Source organism: Gavialis gangeticus, unplaced genomic scaffold (genome assembly GCF_001723915.1).
Source record: "Gavialis gangeticus isolate Ggan-Ray unplaced genomic scaffold, GavGan_comp1, whole genome shotgun sequence".
Lineage (NCBI taxonomy): Eukaryota > Metazoa > Chordata > Crocodylia > Gavialidae > Gavialis > Gavialis gangeticus.
In genome coordinates this window covers 184,751,286-184,761,031 of record NW_017729022.1, presented here as the reverse complement: position 1 = coordinate 184,761,031, position 9,746 = coordinate 184,751,286, and the positions used below count along the sequence as shown (strand labels likewise).

The window sequence follows — 9,746 nt, the reverse complement described above, 5'->3', positions numbered from 1 at the left end:
CTAATCTAAATACCGTAATGCTTACAAAACTGGCAGGTCTGTCCCCTTATAAACAAAGTCGTCTTCTGTCATTGTGACAGAAAAATCAATAAACTCTGACTTCCTTAAATACATGGTCTCCTATAAAATCTTCATGACCATCTACGGATAATCACTTAATAATCACTAAAGGGATATATCATAAATATCAACCATGTTTGAAGGTGAGACATGCATATCAGGGGCAAGAATCATGTACAGTGGTGGATTAATTAGGTGCAGTGAGATAGAATGAAGCAAAGAAACGCTTGGCCCAAATATCAGGAAAGCTTTGCTAACAGTCAAATTTATTGTGGGACAGTGTCACAACGTGGTAGAAACCACACCACTCAAGCCATTTTTTAACCAACATGGACAACCATGGCCAGGCACAGATATTACACTTTTACTGGTGTAAGTGATTGGAAACTGGTCTATGCCCATAACAGAAGTTCAGCACACAGAACCATGCGATAGCTGTAACTGAAAGAAGTTTGGCACAGATAGACTGGTTTACAAAGGGCAGAACCCAGTCTAAGATTTGCACCTCCCCCTGTCCAAAAGGCGAATGTGTGTTCTGTTCACTACTGATCTAAGATATACCACTTACAGAAAACCACATAATGTAGATCGATTCCACCTCAGGTTTTTTGAATGTCTATACCTAACTTACATTGCAAAGGACAATCCTGCTTTAAGAGGATGATGAGCTGGATGATTCAATAAATACAATACAGACTGTTAAAAGAAGACTTTCAAAGCTGCCAAAGGAATCTGTTCTTTCTCTACCTTATAAAATCAGCTTCATAATGGAAAACAAGTATGATTAGTTTTCATCTGAGTTACTGAAGGGGTTTTCCCCAATTTTTTATTTTAATTTTTCATCCCCTTCTATTTCCTATTTGTTTTCTTTCCCTTGGTGTTCACTGTCTTCAAAAGCCTGACAGTTGCTTTACTGAAATTCCTCTTTTGTTTTCTTTTAGGTCTTCAGTTGTTTTTGTCATTGTCCCTTTTTCAAAAAAAAAATTTGCTTTCCATTTCACATCAGTTCAATCCTGCATTAAAGTGAGAGGCTAGCTCCCTCCTGTGCTGACCTCTCTATAAATACTTTTTTGTCAGTTAAAAATGGGGGCTGAAGATGATTATCAAGGCCAAACTTAGGCCCTTAGCTCTGCAAAGACTAAGGACAGGAGTAGTCAGTCAAACTACTATTTGCCTTTTACCTGCACTTCACAATCATCCTAGAAAGGGAGAGTGTCAGTAACCAAAGAGTGCCTTTGTCAGCAACCGTTTTGGAAGCTGAAGTATTTTCATTAGCCTCATGGCATGTTTCATAAGATAGCCTAGGATTTGGAAGGTGATAAAAATGTATACCTGGAGTTCAGAGAATGGTCCTGCTATGAAGAAGGCAACTCAGGGAAGGCTGGATGGAGTTATGTTGAATATCGAATACTGGTGGTCCATAGGACTCCATTCCTTAAGAATCACATATACAAAAGGCAGGACAGAGCAAATATGGCAGTGATCTCACAGAGGCTGAAGGGCACTGCTGTGTCCCCACATACAAATGATATTCCTTGAATCAAAATGCTAAGTCTTATTCTTGTAATACATAACTATCAGCATCACTGATTGCATCTGCCTTGCATGAGCATCCACAGAGAAGTTACTGAACTGCCAAAATTATGTCTCAGCACGCTGAACATTGTAAAACACTCTTTGAAGGAGCCAAGAGGTGTTTTCTTTGACAGCTTAAAACACCTGACCAGGGATATGGAGCACAGGGGTCCGCAGGGCCTTATGGGAAAATGACTCTTTAGCCAATGAACTTTAGAGGCACTGAAACCTCAGGGCAAAATGGCTTCGGGAAACAGTAACGGTGAAACAGAAGCACAAGACTATCTTTAAAATGAAACTAAACTTCATAGCAAGAGCAGCTGTTTTCTTTTGTGTTTGTTTTATTTTAAGTAACAAGGGTAAAACAGAATTTTCTTCAGCTGTTAGCACTCTGAAATGTCACCGAAAGACATCGTCTTGCCTGCGTAGGTGCAGACTTGTGATTCAACAGGTTTGCTTGTTTACTGTCAGCATTTACCTGAACTGGTTTTTAATAAAAGCCTTGAAGAAAAGAAATCCTCTGTCTGAGACTACATATTTGGAACCTTAGCAAAGACTCATGAGAACTGCTGAGCTATTTAGTGACAATATATTCCATGCCCAATAAATTCTGGTTCTTCATAATTGCAACTTTGTGGGTGTTGAATTCCCCCTCCTATGCTCTACTGTGGACTTGCTTTTTCTTACAGAGTTATTGGACTGGAACGCTACCGCAATGTTTACCTCAAAGCATAACTATTTTGAATCCCTTTGTGGCAAATTTTCTTGTATGAGGGTGATTCCATCAAGCTGGGTGTTAGTGAGAACAGGCATTGTCCTTTTATATATTCAGCTAGCATTTTGCTTATACATGAAAACAAACTTTTGAACTTCTTAAAATGATTTTTAAATGTTCCTTTTCATTTCATATCATCAGTTCCATCAAAAAAAAAAGACTTGGATAGTTTGGTGTTGTTGAGTAGATGGCCACATTGAATAGCTGAACACTGGAGAGTTCAACAGCTAGCGACAAATCTTTCTCTCTGGCAGATGATGGAGAAGGAGTAGACAATATTCATCCCTTAACTAATATAGGTTAAGGCATTATTCTCAAAAGGTTGGCAGGGGGGTTGTTTCATTTGGGCTTTATTTTGTTTCTTCATTTCATTGCTTGTTATGCATTCTTGTTTGAAGGTTCAACAAATGCAATGCCCCTGACTAAGCCAAATATATCCACATCATGCTAAATGAAGCAGTTTACATGAGGCAGTGGTTTCTGGAGAAAGTCAAAAGAAAATAAAAATAGAACAGTTAAAACCATGAAATTAAACACATGCACAAATGCAGTTACAAGGAACAGGAATTTCCCCCTTTGACTGTTCCATTTTTGATATTCAGTTCATTCCTTCCCTGTCCCATTGACATGTGGGTGTGGATGTGGGTGTGATTCAGTGGGGGAGTCACAGCAATTCAGTGGTGTACTAAGCACCTATCATTGAGTTGTGTCCATGTAGCCAGGCCTTAGACCTCTCAAACTTACCTAGCAGTATTAGGGAGAGATCGACAGGCATCACCAATTGTTGCTCTTTTCTCATGGTTTCTTGTGGGGATACTAGTACCTGAAAACATACCTCTGTATAGTGTAGTTTTCTAGACACAGAGATCTGGAGGGTGAAGCACCATAGAGGCACACGTATTAAGCAGAGAGTTGGAAGTGTGTGATTTAATAAAAAAGTACCTTGGGCTCAGAGCAACCCCCACTTTGTTGTCTTTCTTGGGCCCTACAACTTTGTAAGGAGGTCTGTCCTCCAGTCTTTCGTTTCCCTTTTTGGACTTGTATTCACTTCCCTAGTTTATTCCAAAACAGACGTGTCATTAAGAGAGTTCAGTATTTTCAGGTCAAAACCCACATAGTAACATTTTCCTTTCTTACTGAATGCAAGTTCTTCTGAAAAGAATAAGCCCTGAAGAATGTATCAGCATTTGCTCTTCTGTGATGTATAAGGACATGTGAAGAAGCTTCCTAGAGAAAGATTTCTCCCGTTCTGGAAAGGGAGTGGGCTGCTCCAAAATCACAAGTGAGGACAATCACAGATGGTCAACATACATTTTAACAACTTGTCCTTGCCAGAGGGTAGGTGGGGCAGGTCTGGCATAAGCATGGCAAAATAACAATTTCTATGCTCATTTCTTTTTCTGGGTGACTCTTAACAGCCTCACTTACTAGAAAGTATGTCCCGTCTTTGTCTATAGTCAGGAAAACAGCACTTTAGAATTCCCTCTGCCCAGACATGTAGGGGGATAGGGGGGAGATTACTCTGGTATTTCTATATTTGTAACTCTTCCTCAGAAGACAGGGGTTTATAATGGAATTTCTTTGGCAACCTTAAAGATAGCAGGCACTACTGGGAGCCCACGGTAATAAATGTAACAACATATATATTCACTCAGATATGCATACATGCATTCATCTACAGTACATGCTGTTAATAATTAATACAATTGTATAAAGCCGCAGGTATATAAATACACAGACAGAGCCTTAAATTTTGCTGGCTTCTCTGTAGCAAATACTGAAACTGAGACAAATTTAACAAGATACGTTATACAAGTCTGCAGACAGAAGTTGCATCAAAATTTTAACTATCTTCAGCAAGAAAGTGCTTCTATTTCAAGTAACGCTGGCAGCATATACTATAGCTAGGCAGCCACATTTATTTTCAATTATCATTTTTGCCTTCTTTATACGGCGTAATGAAATGCCTGGTAAATTATACATTTTTTGTAAAACACAAACTTGCCTCTTTATTTGCAGCTCAAGTCGTGCAGCATCATTTTGTCTGCATTAGTTCTAGCTCTTTCTGAGAGGCCAATTACTTTGCATAGCTGTAATATGTGGAGTGTGATATCTTACTTGCCAGTACTCAGCGATGTAGATTAATATAAAACGACCACATTGAAAGCACAGGCCTTCAAAGAAGGTAAAAGGCCACAAAACTCTTGTTGCCAGGAGATCACTCTGCCTTGTCCTCTCTGCAGCCACTATCAAAGATTCTCGTTTTACCATCTTTGTAAACAAAAACAGATTTCTGCAAAAAAAAATCCAGTATAGCAACCCCCCTCCCCCAACCCTTCTCTTAGAAAGATGCTTTCATGGCAGATGGAATTCAATATGCCATCTCCCAATCTTAAGCAACTCTGAAAATATGAAGTTCACTTTTACCAAGGGTCCATATATTCTTTCCACTTTCTGCCTCTTTTACTGACATCTTGAACTGGTGAACACTTCTTTAATCTGGCCCCATTATCTTCCTAATAGTACCTCCCAATATTCATAAATGTCTAGCAAGACTTTCAGCTATTTTGTATGAAGAAGAAATATCCAGCTAAATTGAGAAGATTACCACATCACCACATAAATCAGTGACAGGCTGTGTGCTATTACAGTTGATTTTTGTTGACAGTTGGCTGTAGGCAGTTGTGTTTCAAATGCCTTTTTTCACTGGGAAATTAAACAAAATTCCATGCAAAATGCAGCCCTCCAGTTCAAAAAACTGTAAATCCAAAATTAGCATTTCATACTTTAAAAGGTAGCACAGCACAATTTTCCATTGAAAGGTCTGTACAGTTGTCACAAATGGGTGCTTCACACATGACACTAATGCTACTGATGCCTTTTTAAAAAGCCACCTCTCTCTGATATTATTTTCTTCTCATAATAATCTGCATACACTATAGTTCATCCCTATGGAACAGAAAGCAAGCTCACTTACTTATCTCTCATATGTGAGCATTATGCTTTCAGCAATTCAGATAGATAGGTTGAATTGGAGGGGGAATGGGTTATGGAATCCTGTAAGATAAAAGAAAAGGAATCGTGGGCAATGAGAGGTTAATCTTTACTTATAGAGTTAGTTCTTCCTGGTATAGCAAAGAAAATGGTATACGTAACCTGCTATAGCAAAGAAAATTGCATATACAAGTCAATAAAGACCTACCCACACAAAATATCCATACCATTTCAGATGGCACTTCAAAAACGATGGCCACATACAGCCCAAACAATGAAAATATGTTGCTAAAAGACCAGAAAAGCACCCTGGATGACATGGAGAAGTACTCACACTTGCAGATGACTTTGTATTGCCAGAAGTTGCTGATCAGCCAGTTTTAAGTTTTGATGGACCAACTGTTAAATAAATTGTTATATTGATTCTTAAACTGGCAAATCTTCCATAGACAGTCATCTTAAATGGTATCCCTTTCTCATCTTAAGACAGTCTTTAATATTATGTCTCATTTGACTGCTAGACTGAAGAACACTCGCATATTAAAAAAGTTTATGGTTTTGGTTATGTATAATGCAATGCATTAAGGAAAAGAAATGTGTTGTTTATTTCTGGGCAGAGGGACAGACATATAATGTAATTTGCCAGCCAGAAGATGTTTCACCAATCTCCATGCAAATACCTAGCTGGCAGCTAACTGGCTTGTAGCCACAAATAGTCACATGTCAAACAGTCAGCGCTATTAGGTTGAAAAATAAAGTGTTGGCCAATTTCATTTAGCTTGTCTTTTGCCCAGTACAAAGGCAGAATTTAAAGCACACCACAAAAACCCACACAAACAAAAAACCCCAAAAAACCCCACCCACTAAAAAAAACACCCAAAACACCAAAAAAAAACCACAACAGGCCCTGTTTTGCAGCCCTCCTTCATGTGAACATTGCCACAGAAATTGATAACGCTGAAGATTTGGGCCTCCAAGTTTCTATCTGTGCTGAGCTCTAAAGATGAAAAGTAGTTGTCTCTCACATTCGTTCTTCCTCAGACAAGTGCTGAATACGTGAGCTCAAATTCTGCTTGCTGATATATGTGAAAGAGCTTCCAAAGCCACATGCATATCTAAGAATAGAAGAAAGTCCTGAGAATTAAGAAATAAAATTACTGTGGTTTTGGATTTTTAACCGGCTGATGTACAAGTATTATTCTGAGTTGGAACTTGACAAAAGGATGAAACATAGGATCGGTTTTATAAGTGTAAAAACAGAATAGCATTAATATTGCTGGAGTTACTACAGCAGTTTGGTGGGAGGTTAGCAAAATTTTGTCTGTGATTAAGTTGTGATGACTAAATAAAAAAAGTGTTTAGTATTAGCTAAAGATATTGATTATTAAACATTTTAAATAGTTGCTTCCTTATAACGTTTACTTAAGTCACGGCTTAAATGATGTCCAAACAATAGTTTGGACATCAGAGACAAAATCCTTCCTTGGTCTCAGTCCATTGATTGCATTAGAGTGACACCACTGATGAACTTGGCATTAAGCATTCACACGAGTACAAAGGATATTAGATTTTGTATGATGCTACATTGCTTCCTTCCATAGTAGGAAGAAGAAATCTTTTTTCCTGTAATCAACTAGGATTCAGAAATGAAGTGTGGTAGGATAAACAAACTATTTACATAAAACAGAAAATTACAAGAGAAAAAGAAATACTAACAATTATTATGTCTTATGTCTTTAGATATAACTAACCATAAAAGATACCCAGGCAAAAAGCTTTAGGTGTCTTAATAATAATCTGACTTGTATTTGCAAATGCAGACCACCTAGCAAGAAAAAAAAAAGTGTTATCATACATAAATGAATTAACTCAGTCAGCCAAATAATCAAAGCAGCAAAACAGTCCTCATGATACGCCTCTTCAGTATCACATTCTCAAGTCCCCAAGCCACCTCCCAAAGCCCCATCTAATAAATTAATAAAATAGCTTTTGCAGCCTACCTGGAAAGTCATCAAGTTTCAGCAATTTCAGACCAGAGCAGAAACCAGGTTCCAGAACCCGTGGGCCCTCATCCTAGCTATGGGAATTGGACATAGCTAAGTGGTAGAATAGAGAGGCCTACAGTCAGACTATTTAGTATGTGAAAAGGTTTCACACGAATGGGATACAGTAGTTCCATTCTAGCTGCTGAAGAAAAGATAAAAGTGGAGAGTGAAGCTTTGCTACAGAGAATCTTGCAATAGATATCATGCAACAGTAAGAACGTGAGGGTTGTGACGGACAGAATTCCAGCTGTAATAATAACATTGCTGTAGCAGGATGGGTCCTGAAGGCATCTGCCATCCTTTGGTGGCTGCCTTAAGCCTGCTCTGCTTGCCCATTCTGGCCTCTCAGGGTCACCCTCCTGCCTAGCCTTGATGGTAAAAATAAAGTGGGGTGGCTGCCCTCAGAGGCCAGTGAGCTCTGGGTGCTCCACCTAGTTCTGCTCCTCCCTGGGCTTGACTCTCTACCCTGAACACGACTCCTCTTCTCGCTTTCAGTCTTCACCCAAATTGGCCCACTTGACTTGGAGCTCCACCCCCACTGCATGTAGCCTTGGTATGGGACTCTGACCCCACTCCTCAGTCTCACTTCCCACAGCTCCAACCCCATTGTATGGGGGGACTCCCACTGGGCCCTATCAGCTCCAGTCATGACCCTATGATCATAATTGCCTTAAGAACTAAAATCTTGCTCTCCAACCAACCCCATAGCTACACCCATGCCTCCCAGATATCCCTGTCCTCTGGGGCAGCAGGCCCTCTGGCTCTGCCCTCTCATGCTCCAGCCCTGATGCTCTGGCTCACCAGGTCCCTGACCCTGACTGGACCACTCTCTTTCATACTGGGCCCCTGCCTTGTACTGGTTTCAGCTCTCCTGAGTCCCCAGCTCTGCAAGGCTGTTATTGCCAGCCTCCAACTGCTTAGCTTTAGCTCCATGGATCCCATCATGTCCCAGACCCCTCCAGGGCTCTCTCTCTGTGACTTATCCTCTCCTACTGCAGGGTGCCTCCCAGGCACTCCCACTGGTAGCCACCATACCACTCCATAGCCACTACCTAAACCTCTAGCTCTATGTCAGCCAGTGTTCAAACATAAACCTGTCCTGGGTCTTGCTAGCTCCCAGCAAACTCCAGCCCTCCAACTGCTGACTCTTTGCAGCTTCTCCAGGTACTTGAGATGCCTAGGCTCTCCATCTCTGCCCAGGCCAGGCCAGCAGGAGTTTTTCCCTCAGCAAGGGTCAGGGACAAACCGAGTCCTCTGGCTCATAAGCCAGGTTGTTAATGGGCTGAGGCTTCACCCCTTTTGGTCACATAGCCTCCACCCTATCCAGGGATTTCTCATTAGCCCAGTACTCAGCCTGCTCTCAGGTGCTGCATCTTAAATCACTAAGCTAAGATGGAGAAAACATAATAAAGAGGAGGGTATCATTAGTGGCAGTTCAAAGTATCCCAGTGACACATGCTGCAGAAGAAGATGGCCACATTTACAGCTATACTATTGGGCCAACAGCCAATGTGATTCCAGATGGATTATGGAGCCAGCTGCAAAGTAAACCTTGGAACATTTGAAGAATACTATATTGGAAAAATATGACCGAGTGCTTGTCATTCTGAGGTCATAAGACCATTCTGAGGCCTGTGAACATCTAAGAAACCTACAACACAGGACTATATAGTAGCTGCCACACAAAGAAGTACCATATACTACTTGGAAGCACAGAAGTATACACACTGAATTTGATCGCAGTACAACACCAGAATACCTTCATCATGAGCAAAGGCATAACAGGGCAGCCCCATATGCCGGGCATGCTGGGCAGCACTATGACATGAGGCAGCATTGGCGCTAACTCTGCCAAAAGCAGTGGTAGTGGCACAGTCAGCTGCCAGCTGTGGCAGCAACCATTTTTCCACCCCTCCCAAAAGTGATACCCAGGACTGCCCTCAGCACCCCACTCAGTTACACTAGGGTTACCATACATCTGGGTTTTCCTGAACTAGTCCTCTTTTTTGCTCCCCTGTCCTCCTTCCAGGAAGGTTTTTAAAATCCAAGGAAATGTCTGGGTTTTTGCTCTGCCTCTGCTTTTCCCTGGCACTTCTGGCTTTGTTGCTTGGGGCTGGGAGCAGTGGGGGAAGGTGATTGGCTGTTGGGGGATCACGTGCTCTGCATGCAAGCCCCAGCAGCTGCTGGCACATGAGACAGAGACAGCTGTGGGTCGGGAGTAGTTTCATAGTTTCATAGTTTCTAGGGTCGGAAGGGACCTGAGCAGATCATCTAGTCCGACCCCCTGCCATGGCAGG

The 9,746-nt window shown here is 41.2% G+C and overlaps 1 long non-coding RNA gene across 1 annotated transcript in view; it reads right to left on the bottom strand.

The window, feature by feature from the left end:
• Positions 1 to 1,021: 1,021 nt before the first annotated feature.
• Positions 1,022 to 9,746, bottom strand: part of LOC109296978 — a 10,407-nt gene continuing 1,682 nt past the window's right edge. The window contains exon 2 of the long non-coding RNA XR_002097122.1: positions 1,022 to 2,890. This is a non-coding gene — a long non-coding RNA (uncharacterized LOC109296978). The remainder of the gene's footprint in view (positions 2,891 to 9,746) is intronic.